Source organism: Cimex lectularius, unplaced genomic scaffold, assembly GCF_000648675.2.
Source record: "Cimex lectularius strain Harlan isolate CLEC.00 unplaced genomic scaffold, Clec_2.1 scaffold153, whole genome shotgun sequence".
NCBI lineage: Eukaryota > Metazoa > Arthropoda > Insecta > Hemiptera > Cimicidae > Cimex > Cimex lectularius.
In genome coordinates, this window is record NW_019392833.1 from 665,864 (window position 1) to 688,414 (window position 22,551).

Here is a 22,551-nt window from a genome sequence, read left to right on the forward strand (position 1 = left end):
ACTCCTTAGTTAAGTTTAACACCATATGTAACTCTTTTGTTTTGTAACAACCAATAAACTCGCAATTTTGAATAACTATGAGTTTTTTCATTGATATTGTAGAGAAGAACCTAACTAAACCTAACCCAAACCTTGACTAAAATAATGTACCTATATTGTGCAGAAAGCTAATATCTATATATGCTACGGTACACCCTACCTAGGTAGGTAGGGTGTATCGTGTATGTACGACAACCCTGCATCACACACACTTGCAGCCTCTCAGAGTCGATCGTAAGTAGTCTAAAAATATTGAGGTAGATCGCCAGCAGTTCAAGTTTGAGCACCCCTGCCATAGACCAAAAGAAAATTTCCCATTATAATTCTCTAATAATATGTATGTATTTTTAAGATAATCTGAGTAATATTATTATGCTTATTGTCGTGAAAACTTGTGAAAATGCGTACGAGATCAGGTAATATTTTGTCTTAAAATTACTTTTGCGTCAACCTACAATTCTTTCTGGAATTATCTTACACACCCGGATTGTCCGCATTTTTTGCAGGGAAGTTGTACTATATTTTTTAAATAGCGCCACGTTGAGCTAACTTTGTATGAACATGGCTATAAATTTATTGTTGAGATCGCTACAATTGTCTGCCAGATTTTTCTGTCTTTTAATTTATCTTTAGAACTAAACACCAAATTGTCTTACTCTCTTTTCCATGCTGTGCCTTGCCGCAGGAAGCATTAATAACATCAATTTTTCTTCTCTCCTATATCACATGTTATCCAGTTATTTTTGCTCGTATATTTTTAATGAACTGCCAATTGTGCACTGCAACAATCTAATGGGTAATTCTAATGGGTAATGGATTCGAAATTGGTTCATCAGTAAGATCTCAATATAAGGTAGTACGCTTGAAGGAGGATGTTCTACTTCATTTTCTAAAGCCGACTCTATTCTAAGTCTGAGTTTTCGTTCAAGGGGAAAGGTGGTATTGCTAGCAACACGATGCAATTGTTAAGAGTCAAGTGAAATGAGCAGAATCAAAACTAATGACGGGGAATAATATTAGAATTTTAAATTATGGGAACTATACTTCACCGAAAGAATTATTAATGTATTTTCGCAAGGATAGATAAAATCTATTAATAAAAAATAATTAATAAATTAAATAATTAAGAAGAACATAAAAAAGTTAGTGCGATGGCCGGGAATCGAACCCGGATCAACTGCTTGGAAGGCAACTATGCTCACCATTACACCACCATCGCAGCTGAAGAAAGTCCACTTTCTATCCTAACTGTTGTTCAGCTTTCTATCCAAGATGCATCTTCAATTCGACAAGAATTCAAAAAAGAGATTCACCAAATTCGGTCCTTTTGAATAAAGATTTAATTCTTACTTAATAAATGAGTGTATGATTAGAATTTTTATAATATTTTTTTCTGGATTGAATTAGATGAAACGATGGTGTAACAGTAAACTCTGTAAAAAAACAATCGCCGTTTGGGTTGTTCATTCTAGTTTCATCCCCCTCCTGTAATTAACGATAAATACCTCAAAATGAACTAAATATTGAATTTACAATTAATAATTGTACATATAAAATAAAATTTTGCAAAAATTTAGTGCGATGGCCGGGAATCGAACCCGGATCAACTGCTTGGAAGGCAACTATGCTCACCATTACACCACCATCGCAGCTGTAGAAAGTCGACTTTCTAACCAAGCAGTTTCTTTAGCTTGACATGAATCAAACCAGAGTTTTAATAAGTTTGGTTTTTCTGAATAATTTTGTATTTGGTGGTAACTGAAATGATGGTATAGGTATTAGTATATCGTCGTCAATTAGAAAACACACAGTGTTGAACTCTGTGGTGTTGTAATAACTAGAATTATAAAAAAAATGGACATTCAGTTAATCGTAATTTGTCTGAGAAAATGTTAAATTACGTTCCTTGCTAGCCTTTTGTTAATGTGGTATAATATCACTGTTTGACAAAAAGTGATTTTCAGATTATATTTTTTTTTGTGACATTATTTTTGAGCAATTAAATCATTACGCATTAAATCATCATACAATTCTACTGTTTGAATTGATATTTATTTGTGTATGTTTTCTTTAAAATAGGCTCTCATTTTTCAATGTCATAAAAGGTATAAGGTTGTTGCTGAAACATGATCGTGCAATGTCTTTCGATGTAGTTTGTGTCTCCTTTTGACAAAAAACATATTTTCTAGTTATATTTTTTCGTGACATTATTGTTTAGCAATTAAATCATTAATATATGCAATTCTACTGTTTGAATTGATATTTATTTTGTATATGTTGTTTTTAAAATAGTCTCCCATTTGTTTCTAAGAAGCGGACTTTCTATTCCATTTGCATCGTCAGCTTGACATAGATTTAAAAGAAAAAAATTACGATTCGGTTCTTATATTGAGGTTAAATGCATGTATCATCCCTATTTTTATGATAACAATTTTTTGTATAATAACACGATGTAAAAATGGGAGAACCGTAAACATTTAACGTAACATTAGACCTAAAGGTTTTTAACCGAGAGTAATCTCTCTGATGGAATAAACTACAAATCTCTCAAAATGAATCAGTTGGACATGGATTTAGAAAAGATATTTAACAAATTCGGTCTTTAGCCATATAAAATGGTCACATATCATTCCAGTCCATAAGTAATCTAAAATCTAACTCTTCAAAAGCCTATATATAATAAAAAATTCAAATTGAAAAAAAATAAGATGCTGATGATGGATGTAAATTCACAAAATATCTAAATAATTTAATTTAAAAATAAAACAAAAGCTACACGGATAAAAATCGCATAAAAGACACAAAGACTTGTAAAGAAATTTATATAATACAATACATTGTAACATACAGTTACACAATAAAAATTATAATGTAAAAACCATAAAAATAAAAGTATTTTAAAAACTATTTACTAGTATAATAATTAATTATTTCCAATTTTTCAGTTCTAGTAAATGTATTGTTCGCGCCAAAAATCGCGAATTATAATTGTTTTTTTTTTTTTTTCGAAATGCCGCTACTCTAGAATTTATCCTAGCTCTGTTCCCTCCCCACAATCCTGTCCTGTTGCTGCCTAGTCCTGTTCTAGTCCTGATCGCTTCCGTCTCGCTTCCATACAGTCCTCTATTAATTAGCCTCTAAGAGTGATTTTCTTTTAGTTTTCTTTCAGTTTTCTCTTATTTTCAAGAAGCATTTGTTTTCGTTTTGTTAATTATCGCGTTCAAAATAACGCGAGTGTCTCCTCCCGCATCCTTAATGCGACACATCATAAGGGTTCAGACGGAGCCCCGAAGGTAATTAATAGACTAGGATTCTGTTTTACCCTTTGACCAGAGTTATTGCAGGTTCTAGTTATTAAACGGCTCTCCTCCCTGGTTGTCCAGAAAATCAAGCCACAGTCACCAAGTAAGTATTTTATTTTATTTTGTATTTCATTTTATGTTGTATTTTTATTTTATTTAATTTTATTTTTATTGCGACCGACCAGCGCTTACACATAAAATTTGGACCAGAAACGTAGTTTCATTAGAGTACCCACACCACAAATTTTATGTGCACACGCAGGTCGGTCGCAATAAAATTTGGTCCTTCCGGGTCACGATTAAATTTTCTTTTCTGAAAACTAATTGTCGTCTATTTAAAGAATTTATCAAACCTAGCACAAGGATTAACAATTGTTTATTTACGCCTACACCTCTCGTACAAACCTCTTATCTTTCCGTTCTGCTCCCAAACCCTTTTCGTTTAGTTTTAAATAAAGTTACCTTTTTTAACGAACAATATTCTTCGATAGCGATTTTAACCAATTAGTTACTAAATTTTTTCATATTTTGCATGAAACGTAGTTTCATTAGAGTACCCACACCACAAATTTTATGTGCACGCGCTGGTCGGTCGCAATAAAAATAAATAAAATAAAATACAAAAATACAAAATAAAATTAAATCCGGCCCGGAGGACCAAATTTTATTTTATTTTGTATTTTTATTTTATTTAACTTTATTTTTATTGCGACCGACCAGGGTGTGCACATGTATTTTTATTGCAAGGTTGTTACAATAGTATTAAACAGGCAACAGTATAACGCTCATTACAGTTATTACCAATAGATAAATTTCTAACAATGCCAAAGCGATGTAAATAATTAAATTTTTAAATTTTCATAATGATTTAATTAATACATTTCATATAATAAAGCCAGTATGGTTAGAATTTTTAAAGTCGAAGTAATGACCTTTGAATTTTTAATATGGTTACGAATGGATGTCGGTCACTGTGTCAACAAAAAAACTCTTATTTCCCTAAAATGCCGACGTTTCGAGACTGTCTTCTCTTTCTCAAGGCTGAATTGATTAAACCGCCTATAAAAACAATAACATGGCATATAAAAACAGTTAAATAACTGTTACATAGGTAACTTGATAGAACAATTTTTAGTACGAAAATTTACCTTCAAGTCGTGAATTATTCTGTTATGTCACAAACTATGAGATATGTGACTTTTCCATACATAAAATTGTTATAAAGAAAGCCTTCATTAGGAATTGTCCGAACACAAAGATTTAATTTAAAAGTAACTATTCTCTCAAAATTTTTTAGACCAGGTTTAATGATATTGTAAAGGTGTCCTATCAGTCTGAACTTGTACGTAAGGTTGGTTACCTCTATTAATTTCCAGGGGTTTACTATGGGGAAATAAAGCAATATCTCCACCAAAGGATATACCAACATAAATATGCTGTCTATAATAAAAAAAGAAGGATTCCGTTAAGACTCTTCTCGCTAACGAGAATGGCACACTTTCAATTTTGACGATGTGAAGATTACGAAAAAGAATCTCATGGCCGAAGAAGGAAATTTAGAGAGGCAGTACGTATTGGCTATCTATTCAAAAATGTCAGCAACTTTGTCAATAATTTATCCTGTGGCTTTCGAAACATTAAGTAAATAATTAATTATATTAATGGACAAACCCTTCTCTTTCACCAAAAGGGAGTGTGATTACCTACGTCTAAGGACAAGGTAACATATTAATTATCTTACCCTGACCAAAGTGCTACAAAAGAAATTGGATTTGTAATCTAGTTTTAAAGATTTAGTTGTTAACAAATCGGGAAAGAAAGACATTACATCACAGGAAGAAATAATTCACGACTTGAAATTTTCCCATTGGAAATAATTATTTTTTTAAAGTTACCTATACAGTTATGTATAAATATATTTAAAGGTTTTAACATTCCATGTTATTTATTCAGATATCGTACCCGGCCTCATCTCACGATATCTGAATAACTATCGATTAACGGTCACTAATCTCTACACATTCCATGATATTGTTTTTTTATGTGCGCCTTAATCAATAAAATGTCTTGGAAAAAGACGATTTAGTCAAGAAACGTCGGTATTTTAAGAAAATAAGTGTTTTCTTGTTGACACATTGAAAACCATCCTAGTCTGATTAGAATTTTATAATTATTATTGTCTGGATTCTGAATCATGAAAGGATCGTACAATACAAAACAATTGTAAAAACACAATCGTTGTATTCATAGTTCATTCCAGTGGCATCCCTCTAGTAAACTACAAATGCCCAAAACTAACCTAATTTTTAAATGTAAATTACGTATTGTACATTTAATGCAAAATTTTGCAAAAGTTTAGTGCGATGGCCGGGAATCGAACCCGGATCAACTGCTTGGAAGGCAACTATGCTCACCATTACACCACCATCGCAACTGAAGAAAGTCGACTTTCTATCCTAACTGTTGTTCAGCTTGACGTGGATTCAAGCGGCATGTTTGTCAAACTTTCTCCTTTTAAATAATAGTTTAATTATTTGAAATGACATTGACAATTAATTATCAATTAATTCATAGTGGAAAAATAATTGATTGAATCGTATGAGCATCCATAGGTGTAGAATTACTATTTCAATCAAAGAGAATTTGTTGAATTCATAAATTGAACAAAAATTGTTTTCATTTTTGTGTGTTTATCATTTATTATATTTAAGTTTAAACTTAGCACGTTTTGAAATATTTCGTTTTTCATTAACACGTAGTTTATTTATGTAATAATTGTTATACTTTTTACATTTCACATATATTTTTTTAAATTTTATTCTAAAGAAATGTGCACAGTATAATAATTTCGGAAAAATTAGTTTGCTTTGCATTTGGAAAGAATCAACCCCTGCCTAATGTTATTGTCTTATCTTATTTCGTCTGTCATAAGTCTGTTTATTTTCGCAGTTCGGTCTTAAGACGGGTATAAAACAAAATATTCGTCAAACAGTTGTTACTAGTTGTATTTAAATTGTTAAGTTACTAGTTTCCATTTAATGACGGCAGGAAACTGTGACAGTCGTAGAATAAATATGCAGGTAGAGAGAGAAAAAGAAAAAGAAAGAAAGAGAAAGAGAGAGAGAGTGTGTGTGAGTGAGAGAGAGGGAAGAAAGGAGAGAGAGAGAGATTGTGTGAGAGATACAGACCGACTCATCAAGACAGAGAAACATTCACATTGACAGACACATAGAGAAAAATAGATTGGTGGATTCAAGATTGATGTAAGAAACAAACTAGAGAGCAAGAAGAAAGGATAGTAAGCAATAGTAGTACAAATTGTTCTGTTCGAAAATACAGTTTGTAATAGAATGGCTCCTCACACATTTTCCATCTCGCGTTTTTAATTTTAATTTTTCTTGTTAGTATTATAAATGCTGTCATTTATATTCAACCCTTCCCCACTTCCACTTGTTCCTATTCAATATTACATACATACTTCCGAATTTAAAATATACAATATATTATTGAAAAGAGTACAGTTTGGAAGTTACAGGAAGTACAGTTTATAACTTCGAGGTCTTCCCATCATTCACGCTGTTAAATACATACAGAGCAGAATCTTTCAAGCCATACGTCCAATATAAAAGTCGCGTAGCCGCCGTGGATTTAACATTACTCGGTGACATACTCGCCGGTCACTCTGCGTTCTTTCATACATAATACTAACTAACCTACTTAAATCGACAGACTACTATATACTATATATTCTGCTACAGACCCGCCCAATCTGAGATACATTCAGGAAAATGGCGAATGAGTACGACTATCAATTTCAAGCGTCCGTGAATTTAATCCAAAAGTTATGTCAACTCAGGAAATCTTAGAAAAGATTTAAACTCAAACCTCAGGGATGCTATTCGGAGTCTCACAAAGACTTTTAATGTTTGAAAAAATTATAATCCAAAAGAAAAACTAAAATCCAAACCACTTGGAGAAAAATGACTACCCTACAGCGAAGTGACTCGACAAAGAACTGATCTGAGTACCAACCCAAAACCAACATATAAATTATTAAACCAAAAAATGAGCTAATTTCGGAGAAACTCTCAAATCAATTAAAGAGAAAATTGATCCTGTTAAATTGGGTATTGGCTTAAGAAGGTTATCCTTGGACCGAGAAAGCACAATTATCGTCTGAAATCGATAACGAAAAACTGTTAACAGAGGGAAATAATAAATGTAATGAGATTTTAAGCGCCGAGTTAGCGAAAATATAATCCAAGATTAATAATATACAACGTTTTAGAATAGATAATTAGATAAATGCTGTAACGATTCGCAAAAAGCAAAATTCCGAAATGTATGCTGATGATGACCTTATAAAAGTAATTACTTTACTCACAAATAAAAATAAACGAAAGGTATCCTTGTTGTCGAGGTAAATCCTGCCCTTCGTAATCGTATTATGTCCAGTAAAATAAAATGTTATGTGGTCTGTTTGCTGATAATTTGTTTGACAAACTATCATTGTTAACATTATCACCTAGTTATTCAGATATCGATTAACGGTCACTAATCTCTACACATTATCACCTAGGGAAAGCCGAAGAATGCGAAAGCAGACTGTCATGTCCCCACTGTACTGGTGAACACAAAATGAAGGATTGTAAAGCGGGAAAATAAAATTACAAATATATTAATTGTTATAACTTTAATAAAAGCCGTAAAGGAAAATATGGAAACATAGTCGACTGTAAACACCCTTACGATATGAACTGTCCGTCTCATCAGGGAATTATCTCTCGGCTTAAAGAAATGATAAACTACAGCACATGACGCACCATCAAAAATTTACGGTATAAAATGATCGCAGATTAATTTACAACATTTCCGTCCTTCGACTTCAGTATTAAATGACTATGTTTCCCAACGAGAAATCGATATCATAATTATCCAAGAGCCATACTGCCCGAAAAATTTAATAGAAGGAATTTACAAAACTTGAAGTGTATTTAGTTGAGGTACGGGTAAAAAACCTGCACTGTAGTCATAATTCAATTAAGATGCATTCTAAATATTCAAATGAATACTTAGTCGTTACGGAAGTTCTTGATAATTCAAACCAATCATTTTTTTTATAATTAGTGATTATTTCGATAGCAAGACATAAATCGCCTTCTGAATTAATGAAAAGATCAATTCATAACAATAATTTTATTAAATTCACTAATTTCGTGGTCCGCTTAACCAATTAATATATCGCAATTAATTAATGTGTTGAGTTGAGATAAAAAAGTCAATGGCACGAGCGGGATTCGAACCCACGATCTTCGGCTTGATACGCCGCTGCTCTACTACTTGAGCTATCGTGGCCTCGATCCACTCGTATGGTGTATCAAACCGAAGATCGTGGGTTCGAATCCCGCTCGTGCCATTGACTTTTTTATCTCAACTAAAAACCTTAATTAATTGTGGGATAATTTTATTATTGGAATAGATACTAATGCTCGTTCTCTTGCATGGTTTGCAAAGATAAACCTCCTCTAGGGGAAAGATTCTGGAAGAATATCTGGCCGAAACATCATTGACTTTTCTAAATTCGGATGATTGAAAACCAACGTTAGAATCAAAGAATAGGAAGAGTAATATTAATCTAACAATTTTTACTCTAAGAATCGTATTTAAGATTTTCAATTGGCAAAATCTGGATAACGAGAGCGCATCAGATCACAAATATTTTGAAATTGCTAGAGGCGCAGTAAACCCTAATCTGTTAAATAATTACAAAGGACGTAAATATAAAATAAAAGAAGCTAACTGGGATGAATTCAAAACAAAATTTAATCGAGTCTCAGGAATAATAAATAAATATGGCCATAGGGAAGATGAAATTAATATTGAAAATGTTGATATAAAACTAACAGAACATGTAAGAAATACCAATAATCTGGAATTAATAGTGCAAGAAGTGACAAAATAACATCAGGAACAGCTAACATCTATATGCCGAAATATAAAAGTTCCACAAGTTCCACGGTGGACAAGAGAGTTAACTGAAATGAAGAAGGTACTTCACTGTAGAAAGACGACAATTGGATTAGCAACATGTAAATTAACACGCAAGCAAGAACGAAGATGCCTACAAGGGTCTTGCTGTAGTCCAAGATTCTGTATAATTCTTTACGACTCATTTTTGAGGTTGTCTTACCCTCAGGAAGTCAGACTAATTGCTTTTGCAGATGATCTCCTAATTATGGAAACTAGGTTAATATGGAATTTAACCCTGAGACGTTAAAGGCTCAAAAAATGGAAACTAGAAGAAATAAATGTATGGTGATTAGTGACCGTTAATCGATAATTATTCAGAAATCGTGAGATGCGGTCTGGTGTGATGTAGGTTTCAGAAAAACATTTTCTTTATCGTGCCAACGTTTCGATCTTTATTGAGATCATCTTCAGGGCTCAATAAAGATCGAAACGTTGGCACGATAAAGAAAATGTTTTTCTGAAACCTACATCACACCAGACCGCATCTCACGATTTCTGAATAACTCTTCCAAGTAATGTCCCTCGACAATCACTGTTAGGGACTAATATTTTTCTGTCAACTGAGAAAAAATTGCACCTTTTTCCAGTATTCCTGCAGTAGTTCACCGTCAGATATTATAATTATATTGTATTATTAATTTATGGTAAATAATCAATAATATAAATTATGGCATTTTTTCAAAAGCACCTTTTAGTTCTTAAAATCTTATGTAGTTATTATTTGAGCAAAGTCCTGGCGTGATGAGTGCAAGTAGTGACGTGTTTTGGTCGCTTTTGCTGTAATATGCGTTACTTTTTTCCATATTGTATATACGTTAACCGTGTTGTAGATTTGTCGATACCTTGAATTCAAATTGAGTTGCCGTTCCTTACTTTTATCTCGTTTTTCAATAACAAGTCTTTTATCGTGCTTGTCTTCAAGCTAAATATAATTGCCCTGATCCCCCCCGTCTTTCCGGTCTATTTTCTTAACTTCACCGCTTGTTTTTATTTTACCTTTTTCTTTTTGGAAATTACGGAATATTTTTCCGTTTGAATGATTCCTGCATTTGGCATCTCTGATAAACCACGAATAAATAAATACATTTCTCTTTTCTCCCGCTCTTATTTTCATTTCAAGGATTACTATTTCCTTCTTATCATTTTGAACAATAGTGACTTGTAGAACGAGCTGTTGTTCAAACGATATTAAATTCTTTTTAAATATTTTAAACATACTTGTTTGTTGTCATTTTTTTAAACACTTAATTTTCCGTTTGTCTAACAGCAGATTTTTAACAGTAATAAATAATTACAATAAGGGAAAGTATTTATTATTAAATAAATATAGAATGAAGAAATTTAAAAGGTTTTGTTAATAACTGTTTATACTATAAACGTGCAAATAATTCGCTATGGATTGCGCAATTGAAAAGGTCCCCACGTTATGGAAAATCGGGTACATTTTGATGATTCCAGAGAACATTTAAATTTATTGCAAAAAAATGTAAACATTGTCTTACTACACACACATACATGCATACATTTTTTAACCGATTTTATTGCCATTCTGTTCGGCCAACAAATGGGTAAATATAGATTCTTGTAGCTGTGAAAACACATAAAGCCATAAAACAAATAATTTTATGTTCTTATATGATCAATTTCCTACTTCTACGAGGCTATAAACTGCCCGGAGTCGATTAGTTTTTTTTTTTTTTTTCTACTGGGGCCTCCGACATCTAGGTGTCAAGCCCCGAACTAAGTCAAATTTACACTTTCAAACACTACATTCATACAAATAAATACATTCATACACATAAATACATCCATACAATACACTCATTCCGTTTGGTCGGTGGAGTATTTGATATTCCTCCACCGACCTATACTCAAACTAATCTAGATTGGGGTCGATGGAGTACTTTTATAAATATTCCGCCATCGACCCCGAACACACACTCATACGCTCTCAACGTTCGAGGGGCGATGATGACGTTATATTTCACCATCACCCCTCCCCATTCACGCTAATAAATACATGCACTCAAACAAAACATATAGACACAACACATAAGTCATATTATATACAATAAAAAAAAACCAATTTCCACTAAAAAGCGGAACAGGGGACTCTGAAACTCGCTACCGTGTTCGAGAACTCTTCTTAAGTCCGGCGGCATGCCTACACGCTCTCTGTATGGAGCCAAGGCATGACACGCCTCTATTATGTGGGACACATCGAGCAACCTTTCTCTGCATAAGGGCCACCTGCGCGGGCTTTGGCCCAAGAGCAAGTGCCCGTGTGTCAACCGTGTATGGCCTATTCTTAATCGCGTAAGGACGATTCCTTGTTTCCGGCTCAGGTTCTCGGGGGGCCATCTACCGGTCATGCTCTTGACTCGCAAGAGCCTCTCCGACGTCCCCGCCCACTGACGCTGCCATCTTTCTTTTTTCATATTTTTTACTGCGAGTTTAGCGTCAGTTTTCCACCAGTCCTTTCGCCGCCACGTCCGCGCGTTCGTTTCCCTCCAGGCCGACGTGTCCGGGAATCCAGACAACAACCACCGTTTTTCCGAGAGGCTCCAGCTCCGCGCATTTCTCTAACAAGAGCACGACGAGAGGGTCCACAGAGAACCTGTCGCGTATAGCCCAGACAGCGCTCAGAGAGTCGGTACATACAAGGAAGGCCGAGCCCTCCCCGGTCCCTCGATTAGTATTAAATATTAAAAATATTAAACACTTCCTTTTATAGCGTCATTGGTTCAAGAAACATTCAGCCTAGCAATTTAAAAAGAACACCCTAAATAGCTATACCTCACTACCTAGCTTTTTGTTAGCGTCCATAGCTAAGCTAGACCTTCGCAATATGTACGAAAGGTTTTCTCTTTTTCTTGGCACAACCAACACATCCTGTTATCTGCCTCTTCCAATATTTTCAATTCCCTATTGAGTTGACAACTGCCCTGCATTACTCATAAGTTAATTCGCCTTGCTGCAGCAGACCTGTAATCGATTTACGCGAGGCTTTTATGACGAAGCCTTTTACATGTGTGTCTAATCCACCGGGTTTGAGCCTTTGACATAATCCATTCGGCATTTTTTTTTTTTTTGAAATTTGACAAACGGACTTTGATCCTCATATTTGGAACCCTTCATGGCCAACATTCTCTTCATTACATGCCCTGTCCTGCTGCCGTCTTTGTGGAAATCGTTTGCTGTTTGTTCTACTATTTCTTTCAGTGCACTTACGCATACTGCCATTATCCCAAAGTAGAGAGATTAGAAATTATATTTATATACAAGTCCTGTACGCGGGAGTGTGGTGAAGCCAATCATATGTATTTTTACTTTTTAGGGCATACGTATGAATTCCGTGTTTGGGATGTAAATTAAAACCAATTACAATATCTACAAATCCGCAGTCTTTTGAAACCGGAGGCAAAATCCGCCCAGGTCGCTATGACACTCAACCGATCACCTTCTGAAAACAAATTAGTCGTTAATAATTGTTTTATTTGCTTCTACAGTTTCTGCTGGTCTCAGCAACGTTTGTCAATCAGTGTCTAATAAGGCCTAGTGAAAAATAAAATTATTTGGAAGTTCTTTAAAATCAAAATAACGCCCTCTACTTCAAATTATATTTCATCAAACCTTCTTTTAATGTTGTTTATAACATAAAAAACACCAAAATTATCAGATTTAATTAATTAAGTCTGAGGTGGGTTTTGCTCGGATGGTTAGACCGTCGGTGTACAGTTACGAAGCTGTGTGTTCGAATTTCATCCGTGACATTGATCTTTTTACCTCAATTTTCGTGTATAAAAAATTAGTTTCTATAGCAGTATTAAAATAAATGAAACTAATAAAACTAATAACTATTAATTAAACCTTTTCGTTATTATGTTTGTTTGTTTATGAAAAGAAATGGAAGAATTATTTTTCAGGATCGGTCGATGTGTGCAATGGTAGCTTGGCCACCGTGCTCCATGTTTTTCTTTTTTCTTTTTTTTTCTTTGTAGGTGTACGCGATACAGCAGAATTCCGGAATACAATCGTCGAAGCATAAGATCGATCGCACCAAGAGTCGGCACTGTAGAGCATAGAACTACGGCTGACCACAAGAAAAATCATGAGTACCTCTATCTATATTTGAAAAAATTTTCCTTGTGCTTTTCATTCAGATAAATGTTTTCTAATTGTATTATAAGAATTTGTTCAGTTAATATTGCCTGCGATTGTGGGACATGATCTTTTTTTCTATCAGTCCTCACATGATTTCAGTATTCCACGAAAATTGTAAATAAATTTTACTAGTTTAGCAAATTTACAGAGATATCATTTAGTTTAAAGTATTTTTAAATCAAAGTCTAAAAAATCTTTATGTGGTTTCTAACAATTAAATCCTTCATAATCACAGGTCTCTCTGCAAAACGAAATGGACTAAGCTCGTCCGTTTCCTGTCAAAAAAATCACAGTCGTAAATCAGATTCACCAGGTTTATTCTCTTTACCATATAGACATGCTGGTTTGACAATTATCTTAAAGTGTTTTTCCATAGTTTGTGATGCCATGGTCGATTTTTGTGTGGAATTTTAATCTTACAATGAATGTTGGGAAGAAAACGTTCGTTCTATCTTGTTTTCATATTTCAAACCATTGACCCAAGATTTCTGCATTTTATCAGACAAAATTAATTATTTATCAAAAATATGGTCAAATACATTTAAGTGCTCTATAGCAATCAAAATAAACTACCTCCGTGGCTTTACAAATTTTTCACGACGCTTCAGACTCCGCTTCAGTATAAATTACGCTGTCGAGGAGCATCAGTTTTTTGCCCCATACGTTTAAACTTTGACCCAAAGAAAAAAAAATGGCAAGCGAAAACGAACGACTGAAATATCGCTCATGAATAGAAATTGCAAATAACTGTTTAATCGGCCAAAAGCCACTTTAATCGTGCTATACGATCTGGGTTAAGGGGTAGAAAAAAATCCACTTTTATAAATTGCCCGACATCGAATATTTTTTCAAACGTTGAGAAGCTTCAATTTCAACCGAATGGACCAAAAATAAAGGTTAGACAAATAACGCTGGCTCAGGTAATCCCCCGCTGGTGAATAAGTGCAACCGCAGACAGTTTTTGCCTCGACAAAGGATTTTTAAATAACTCAACTCTTATCTTTTGTAAAAGGTAATATCTCGTTAAAAAAGGGTATCTTGGTTAAAAAAAGGGCCACAGTTATGGTACGTTGCTGCATTGTAAGCTGAAAATTGTAAATCTTATAGTCATCAGGGGTAGGTTCGTGTGTTAACAACTTCCACCACATCTGACGTGATTTGTTTTGTATATGTTTAAGCCTTAGTTTGCGGGTTTTTTGGCTTTTAAATGAAAATAACTCCTAAATGTAATATACGCCTACGATTTTTTCCACTTTCCCGACATACTAAAATTTTTAAAATACATATTTGTAAGGGCAAACCAAAAAAAAATTTCAACCTTGTGAATAAAATAAATAAACGTTACAACTACTCTACAACTGATGTTATGTCATTCATATTTTATTATAATAACGGTTGTTGTAATGAAAATTTACTGTCCAAAATCAACTTTAAAACATAATTTACAAAAAATAAAAAATCAACGGTGATTTCTACAAATAAATTAAACCGATTATAAGTAAAGGAAAAATAAGGATTAAATCAATTCAAGTAACATTTTTGTGCCGTTTAGGATTTTTGACCGTATCTATGATACACTATAAACCATTAAACTGATGTATAAGGAAGCTATAATCACAAATATTAAAAACGATAGGGCTATTCGCAAGTCAGTCCTATAATTTCGTCCTTAACATACTTTTTCTGATGGTCTGACACAAATTATAGGTCCATTCACTCCGCAGACCACATGAAGAAATCTCATTATTAGCAGCACATGCTGCATTCCGGTTGAAATATAAACTAAAACGGGTAACCAAACTAAAAGTTCAAACATGTTCATGACACGTTTCGAGGGTATCCTAAAAACTTTATTGGTACACATCTTAAGTAATCAAGAATTTAGATATTATTTTAAAATGCATAAACCATGCAACGGTATTCCTGAACACAGGTAAACCTATCGATCTCCTGGATATTGTTACGGGAGATCAGTGAACTTAATAAAAATTATTGGTCCCGCCAAAAGCTTTGTCATAAATTATCTTTTGAATCACACTTTTGGTGAGGGTGAATATCTGGATTGCCTGAAAATTCCTGTCTTCAAAAGTGGGAAGAAGTCAAACTCGTACAATTACCGTCTAAAACGGTTTTTTAGTCAAGGGATGAAACATTTTAGGCATTATCTGTAAAAGCTTTCAATGCTTTCGAAAAGGGAAAATAAATAAGTATGACCTTGTGCGATCTGAGAGAACTGAAACATTTGATAGGTAAATAATGATATTATTTTGTACAAACTAGAATAATTTGGTGTTGGTAGGTTGGTGAGGGTGTTTTTCCTCCAGTTTCTGAGAAACATTTTGATAAGTACTTCCAAAACTGTAGATGTGAAGGGTAGCCTTGTCTTAAATTCTAAGCTGTGACAGAGGGGTTCCACAGGGCTCAGTTTTGCGCCCTATGTTATTTATTTATTAGTACGCATCATGAAAATGCAAAATCGTGTTGCAACGAAAAGTTGTAAAATCTATGTACATCAATTAATCGAAGAATTATCAAAAACTTCATGGCTGACCGGGTGATTGATGGTTTCTTAGTCGGGGAAGACTACTTGCCGAACAGGTCCGTCTGTACTCGCGAGGTTTGATGTTTTTCAAACACTTGTTGGATTTGTACCATCGAGTCACATTTTTAAACAACAAAGTCCGCGAGTGTAGACGGACCCAGTGTGACCTAGTGCTGATTCAACATTGACTGACATGTCTCTATTAATTCCAAGTTAATTGCGATAAACAATTCTTTTGGTGGAATTGTTTTAGCTCTTCATTCTGAAAAACAAGAATTCCTGATGTTTACCCTGAATCGAATAGATTCATATATTTTATGATGAAAAATATGTACAATATGTACGTTTCCCCCTGGACTCTAGGCTTAAATGAAAGCTCTCGGAGAAAACATGCAAAACGTCTATTTGTGGGATGTAAATTAATGACAGTTCCAGGCAGATTTTGTCTGTCAATAGAAATCCCAACTACATCAAGCAGGATGAGCCAAGGTGCTGGCTAATTTTATATATTTAGTTTTATTTACTTGAGACCGTTTTTTTATTTGCCAATTGCAGTCAATGCCAAACGTGAACAATGTGAAAAATAATAGGCTTTACTGTTTATAGCTATTATAACTACATATAAATCGGTTAAACAAACAGGTGCAGGTAAAATTCGATCTCAAGAGACAAGAAAATGACAAAATTCAACATTGCAAGAATTGTCATGCCGTCCTGGAAGGCATCGTTTCATATCTATCTCCCTAACATTTTATTCACCATATCGAACACATGTGGTTTGAATTGCGAAGGTATTCTGTGCATTAACCTTTTAACTTGCAGCAGCTGCTCGAAACACTAATCTCCTTTGGGATGTTTCAACGCGGAAATCTGTATAATAACATTGAGCATCCCAGAAAGCTATTCAGGGTATGAATGAAAAAAAAAAATATTGAGAAATTACTGTCAATGAATAATATGCATTTTATATGTTTCTTAGCACATATAATTGTTTTAGAAATATTATTTTAATTAGAATTTATCAATGGTCTATAATAGAAGCTATTAGCAGCATAGAAATCCATCGTCAAACGTAAAAAAACCAGCTAATTCTACTTGATTCTATTTGTGAAAGTATTATTTTTTTAACAATTTATATGTTAGGTTTGAATATTATTTTTGTTGAGTCGTCCGAGAGGCTTTTGCGCGTCAAGAGCACGATTCGTAGATGGCCCCCCGAGAACCTGAGCCAGAAACAAGGAATCGTCCTTACGCGATTAAGAATAGGCCATACCCGGTTGACACACAGGCACCTGCTCTTTGGCCAAAGGCCGCGCAGGTGGCCCTTATGCAGAGAAAGGTTGCTCGATGTGTCCCACATACTGGAAACGTGTCATGCCTTGGCTCCCTACAGAGAGTGTGTAGGCATGCCATCCAATCTGAAAATGGTAAAGCGGGTTTCTGGGTCCCCTGTTCCGCTTTTTAGGGGAAATTGGGGTTTTTTATTGTATATAATATGTCTTTGTTGTGTGTCTAAACGTTTTGTGTGAATGCATATATTTATTAGCGTGAATGGCGAGAAGTGAGGGTGAAATATAACGGCATCATTGCCCCTCGAAAGTTGAGAGCGTAAGAGTGTGTGTTCGGGGTCGATGGCGGAATATTTATAAAAGTACTCCATCGACCCCAATCTAGATTAGTTTGAGTATAGGTCGGTGGAGGAATATCAAATACTCCACCGACCAAACGGAATGAGTGNAAAATATATATATATATATATATATATATATATATATTGTTTATTTGCAAAGGGCGTCTACAGAATTATTAAATAAAAGATATAAAGTCTGTGTCTGTCTGGATGAAAAAATTATGAAAATAGAACAATTTAAATTTAAATATAACTTACACTTTTACAACCTATAAACATTGTTTCATTGCTTTTTTATTACCCTCATTATAGACAAACCCTAAATAATTTGGAAATGATAAAACCGCATCGTAAAGTATTTTACCTCCTTGTAAAATACGATGAATTATGGTATTAATGCGCAATAAATAATATTTGGTTTCGCAACTGGTGCTTGTTGGCTTGAACGGCACCTACTTCAGCAGATCGTGTTGTTGTTATGAGTGAATTCAGGCGCATAGTTTTTGTTTTAATCTTGAACGGTTGGTGTCTGTTTTCGAATGTGTAACTTTTAAAAGCTTTTTTAAGGTTATTAAATTGAACTATTGATTTAAAGGATCTGACGTAGCATCTTAATTTTGCTCTCTCAAGTCGATATGGTGAACGAACAATAGTTGAAGATTCAAGATGTCGGGGATTGTTAATCCCGCATCCCCATTTCGTATTTTATATTAGACCTTTGAGTCCTAATCTTTTATTAAATTCATTTTCCTCCGGCTGCATTAATTTTGTTCACGGTGCCGCTATAAACCGAGAAACATTTCCTCCTGAGGAGGGGAAACCGCAAACCGTTGGCTAATGAACGTCTTTCCCTAATCTGGTCGGCCTGCTTAGATCAAAACTTTTCTCTAGAATAACATAAATAAATTTCATTCGTTCATTTATTACCACTTATACTTTATTTCAGCTATACAGTGCGTAACATGACAACGAAATATTGTATTTACTGATTACTGATTACTGATTAATATCGGCTCAAATCTGCACACGTATGTACATGCATACATGCGTGGACAGTATTGAACCTATCATTTATCGAAGTCCACGGTAATTTCAGGTTTGTAATTTACAATAAATTACCCGCAGGCTTCGAGAATCACGCACCCCAGGTGTCGGCAGTCCTCGAAGTTGGGGTCCGAGGGCTACCTAGAAAACTACATCATGCAACCCCCAACGCAATTTGTTTCTAAAACAAAACTCCTTCACATTTTCACACACTCTTAAATACATTCATTCTTATTTATATATCAGTTAGTAAGTTAGGGTGGTGGAAAACTAGAAATTATTCCATCACCCTCTACACATATCGCACGCCCACAAGAAAAATAGCACATTCGAAAGATTATAACAACAGGATTATTTAGTTTTTTAAAACATTCGGGTGTGCGATGCTACAGTAAAAATGACACAAGTGTAGGTGGGCTCTTAGCTGCCATGCTGCACTATGTGTCATTTTTTAATTGTCGGGAATGTGCTGTCACCATTCGCGAAAAGTGTCATATCTTAGTTCTGTGTCACGTTTTACAGACTCGGTGTGAGTATTTATCAGGAAAAAGGCGTTTCGAGTTACGCCAGTTTTTTCTTGTTTAATAAAGTATTTTATGCTGTACCGGAGTCACACTTTCACATTATGCAAAATAATTGTTAAATCAATTGTACAAATGTTTTGCGTAATGTTAAATTAATATAGACCCGGATGATGACCTTAAATGAGATCGAAAGATTGGCAGTAAGAATTGAATTTGCTTTTTCCTTCAACACCATACCTTGATGTGTTGAGTGTTCGTAAATTATTTTAGGTTCATTTCTTTTATTTTAATATGCATTCTTATAATATTGTTTTTTTCATAATTTTTATCAATGTTTTCTTTAAATTTTTACATTATTTTATAGAGTGTAATATGTAGTGAACGTTAATTATTGATTATTTAAAGATCGTGAGATGCGTTCTGCTCTGATGTAGTTAGAAAAACATTTTCTTTATCTTGCCAACGGGCCGATCTTTATTGAGATCATCTTCAGGGCCTAGGATTTATAACATTGTGTCAAGCATACAAATCATATAAGATATTAATATAAATTAATACAATGTTGTACAAAATATAGAACTTTTAGATTTAATCATAGTATTTGTGTGCTCATTCAAAATGTGTGTTTTCTATGTAGTAGTATGTTATGTGTCGTTTTGAAAGTGTTAGTGGGAATTTAATGTTTTTTGTTTGTAAAAAGAAAATGTTTTTACATCACACTAGGCTCTATCTCACGATCTTTAAATAATCGTCATTTCCTAGTTTCAACGATTTTTTAAAAATATTTTAATTATAATATTTCAAATAATCAATAAAACCTCTACTTCAATAATTAATTTTGTATTTTAACTAACTATCGGGTTGTCCGGAAAATAATGCAGGATTTTAAGTTTTCATTAAAAAAAATCTATATAAAATATTATGTTTACGTTTACAGGATTACTCATTTGTATGAATGTCAACACTTATTAATCCTCTTCCAAATGATATTGTTTGTTTACCTCTGTAGCATTCCGCTACTTGGAAATNAGTATCTCGTTTTCTATAATCTTTACTGAAGATACAAAACCACATTAACAAATGAAGCATTCTTTGGAAAATAAAGTTTTCTACCTCAAAGTCAAAAAACAAACAAATAAACTTCTTCCTCAATCCGTCAAAGTTAACTATTTAGGTCTTACTTTTGATAGCAGACTAACCACACGCAAGATTAAAAAACAGACACTTAACAAACGATTTAAATTACATTATTACCTATTTAACCGACAATCAAAATTATCATTAAGTCAAAACTTTCGACATATACTTACTTACTCAAAATTATATAGATGTACGGGATGGCCAAATATTTTAACAAAGATTATACAGTTTTAAATCCAAGATTTTACGACTAATTATATATATATATATTTCCTGCATATTTATGCTCATTTGCTAGGTCTGTATATTGTCTGTTACTATCACCAAAAATTAATACCGTTACAGTCATTCATTGACCGCTATTCTTGTTAGAGCAAACAAACTAACTTAAATTACTGAGAGTCAATATAAAAAGGAACACAATTCTTACAACTCAAAAAGGGGTTGTTTTATAGGGGTAGTACAGCTGGATTTTTAAAGTTTTGTGTTTTCGCTTAAGTCTTGGAGAAACGAGAGACAATATTGAGGATCATGGCAGTTTTTATTGCGAACAACAGTAATGGCGTGTACTTAATACATAAGAAAAAAAAGTAAACTTTCGTTTATCTCTCCTGTAAAATTTTCCTTTGTTGAGGTGTGACACTTTTCTTGTGGGTGCGCGGTATGTTGTCTGTTACTATCAAAAATATATTAATACGCTTATTCATCGACCGTCAGTATCGTTAGAGCAATTGACCAAGTCAATATATGCAAAAAAAGTGACAACTCAAAAAGGGGAGGTTTTTAGAAGCAGTACAGCTGGAATTTTAAAACTTTTGTATTTTCCCTTAAATCTTGGTCAACTGAAAGACAGTTTATATAGCGAGCAACCGTATTGGCGTACTCCCTTCTATCTCTTCTGTAAAATATTCTTTTTTTGAGTTGTGTAACTTTTCTTGTGGGTGTGTGTGATAGATATTATGTATCGCTTTGGTATTCAATATTAGGCCATCGTACCTGTCACACTACATATTCACGCTAATAAATACAATCAGTCTTAATATAAACAAAGAAACACGATACGAGATACGTGTGTACTGTAATATGTAATAAAACAAAACCCTTTAAAAGTTAGTTCTTACTCACAGTCTGTTGTGTTCAATAATTAATTTCACTTTTTGTAAATGCTGATTCTATTCACTGATTTTTTATTTAGAAGTATCCTCATTTCGGACATTAAACGCTCATCATCAGTTGACATGAATTGTGAGCTATTAAGAGTGAACCACGCCGACCCCCGGCCAATGCGACGTTCCAAGTTGGTTTTTAATGCCTCTTAATTTTTAATGCGTGAAAAACATGAATTAAAACACAACTACATATTATAATAATAAATAATGTAAAAAAATAATTTAAAATTAGTGATTAATTTGTATGTCATATATTATTTAGGTACATACACAAAAATAAGTTTCTGAAGTTGAAGAATTCCTAAACAACACCGATTATAAAGAAATAAAAATCAATTTCAAACCTACATTCGGTATTAACAATTCTTAATAAAATAAGATTAATAAATGATAGGATAGACCTACCTACACGTTCATCACATAACTGACATGAAGACAATTGTACAAAAAATGATTATCATAAACGAACACATGTGATCGTTACGGATACAAGATCTTCATCTATTATCAATGAATGATTTTTTTGGTTGCTGCAGTTTTATTTTGTCATTTTATAAAATTAATTTTTTAAAGTAAAATATATTAAACAATACACAAACTTAAGATTTTAACGATCTAAACTTTTGGTTAATGTAAGCACCTGATAGAAGGGGTTTAGGAAGGTGCAACCATTAGTCAGTGAATCCATTGTCGGTTTTATAATCTTGTTTAATTTATCTACGAGCTCCATTCAGAGGGATCCTCGCCTCTTCTTCGACCACGACATTAGCCTCGGATTAAACTCTATCCTGGGCGGTTTTTGTATTGATTGATCATGACTTTGATGAAACGCTAATAACGGTAGGAACGATGGGTAAATGAAAACACGCAGTGAGCCTGTCATCCATTTCCCACTGCCGTTCTGGCATGTCACGACAAGATGAACTAAATGGATACAGCATAGCGGACATGGTGGGGGGAATGCAAT

At 33.7% G+C, this 22,551-nt stretch overlaps 3 non-coding genes across 3 annotated transcripts; all 3 read right to left on the reverse strand.

Moving 5' to 3' along the window:
• Window positions 1–1,186: 1,186 nt before the first annotated feature.
• Trnag-ucc lies at window positions 1,187–1,258 on the reverse strand. Its single transcript has one exon. It is a non-coding gene; the product is annotated as a tRNA-Gly (tRNA).
• A 358-nt stretch (window positions 1,259–1,616) lies between these two features.
• Trnag-ucc lies at window positions 1,617–1,688 on the reverse strand. The gene has a single exon. It is a non-coding gene; the product is annotated as a tRNA-Gly (tRNA).
• Window positions 1,689–5,700: 4,012 nt separating this feature from the next.
• Window positions 5,701–5,772, reverse strand: Trnag-ucc. The gene has a single exon. It is a non-coding gene; the product is annotated as a tRNA-Gly (tRNA).
• Window positions 5,773–22,551: the final 16,779 nt, after the last annotated feature.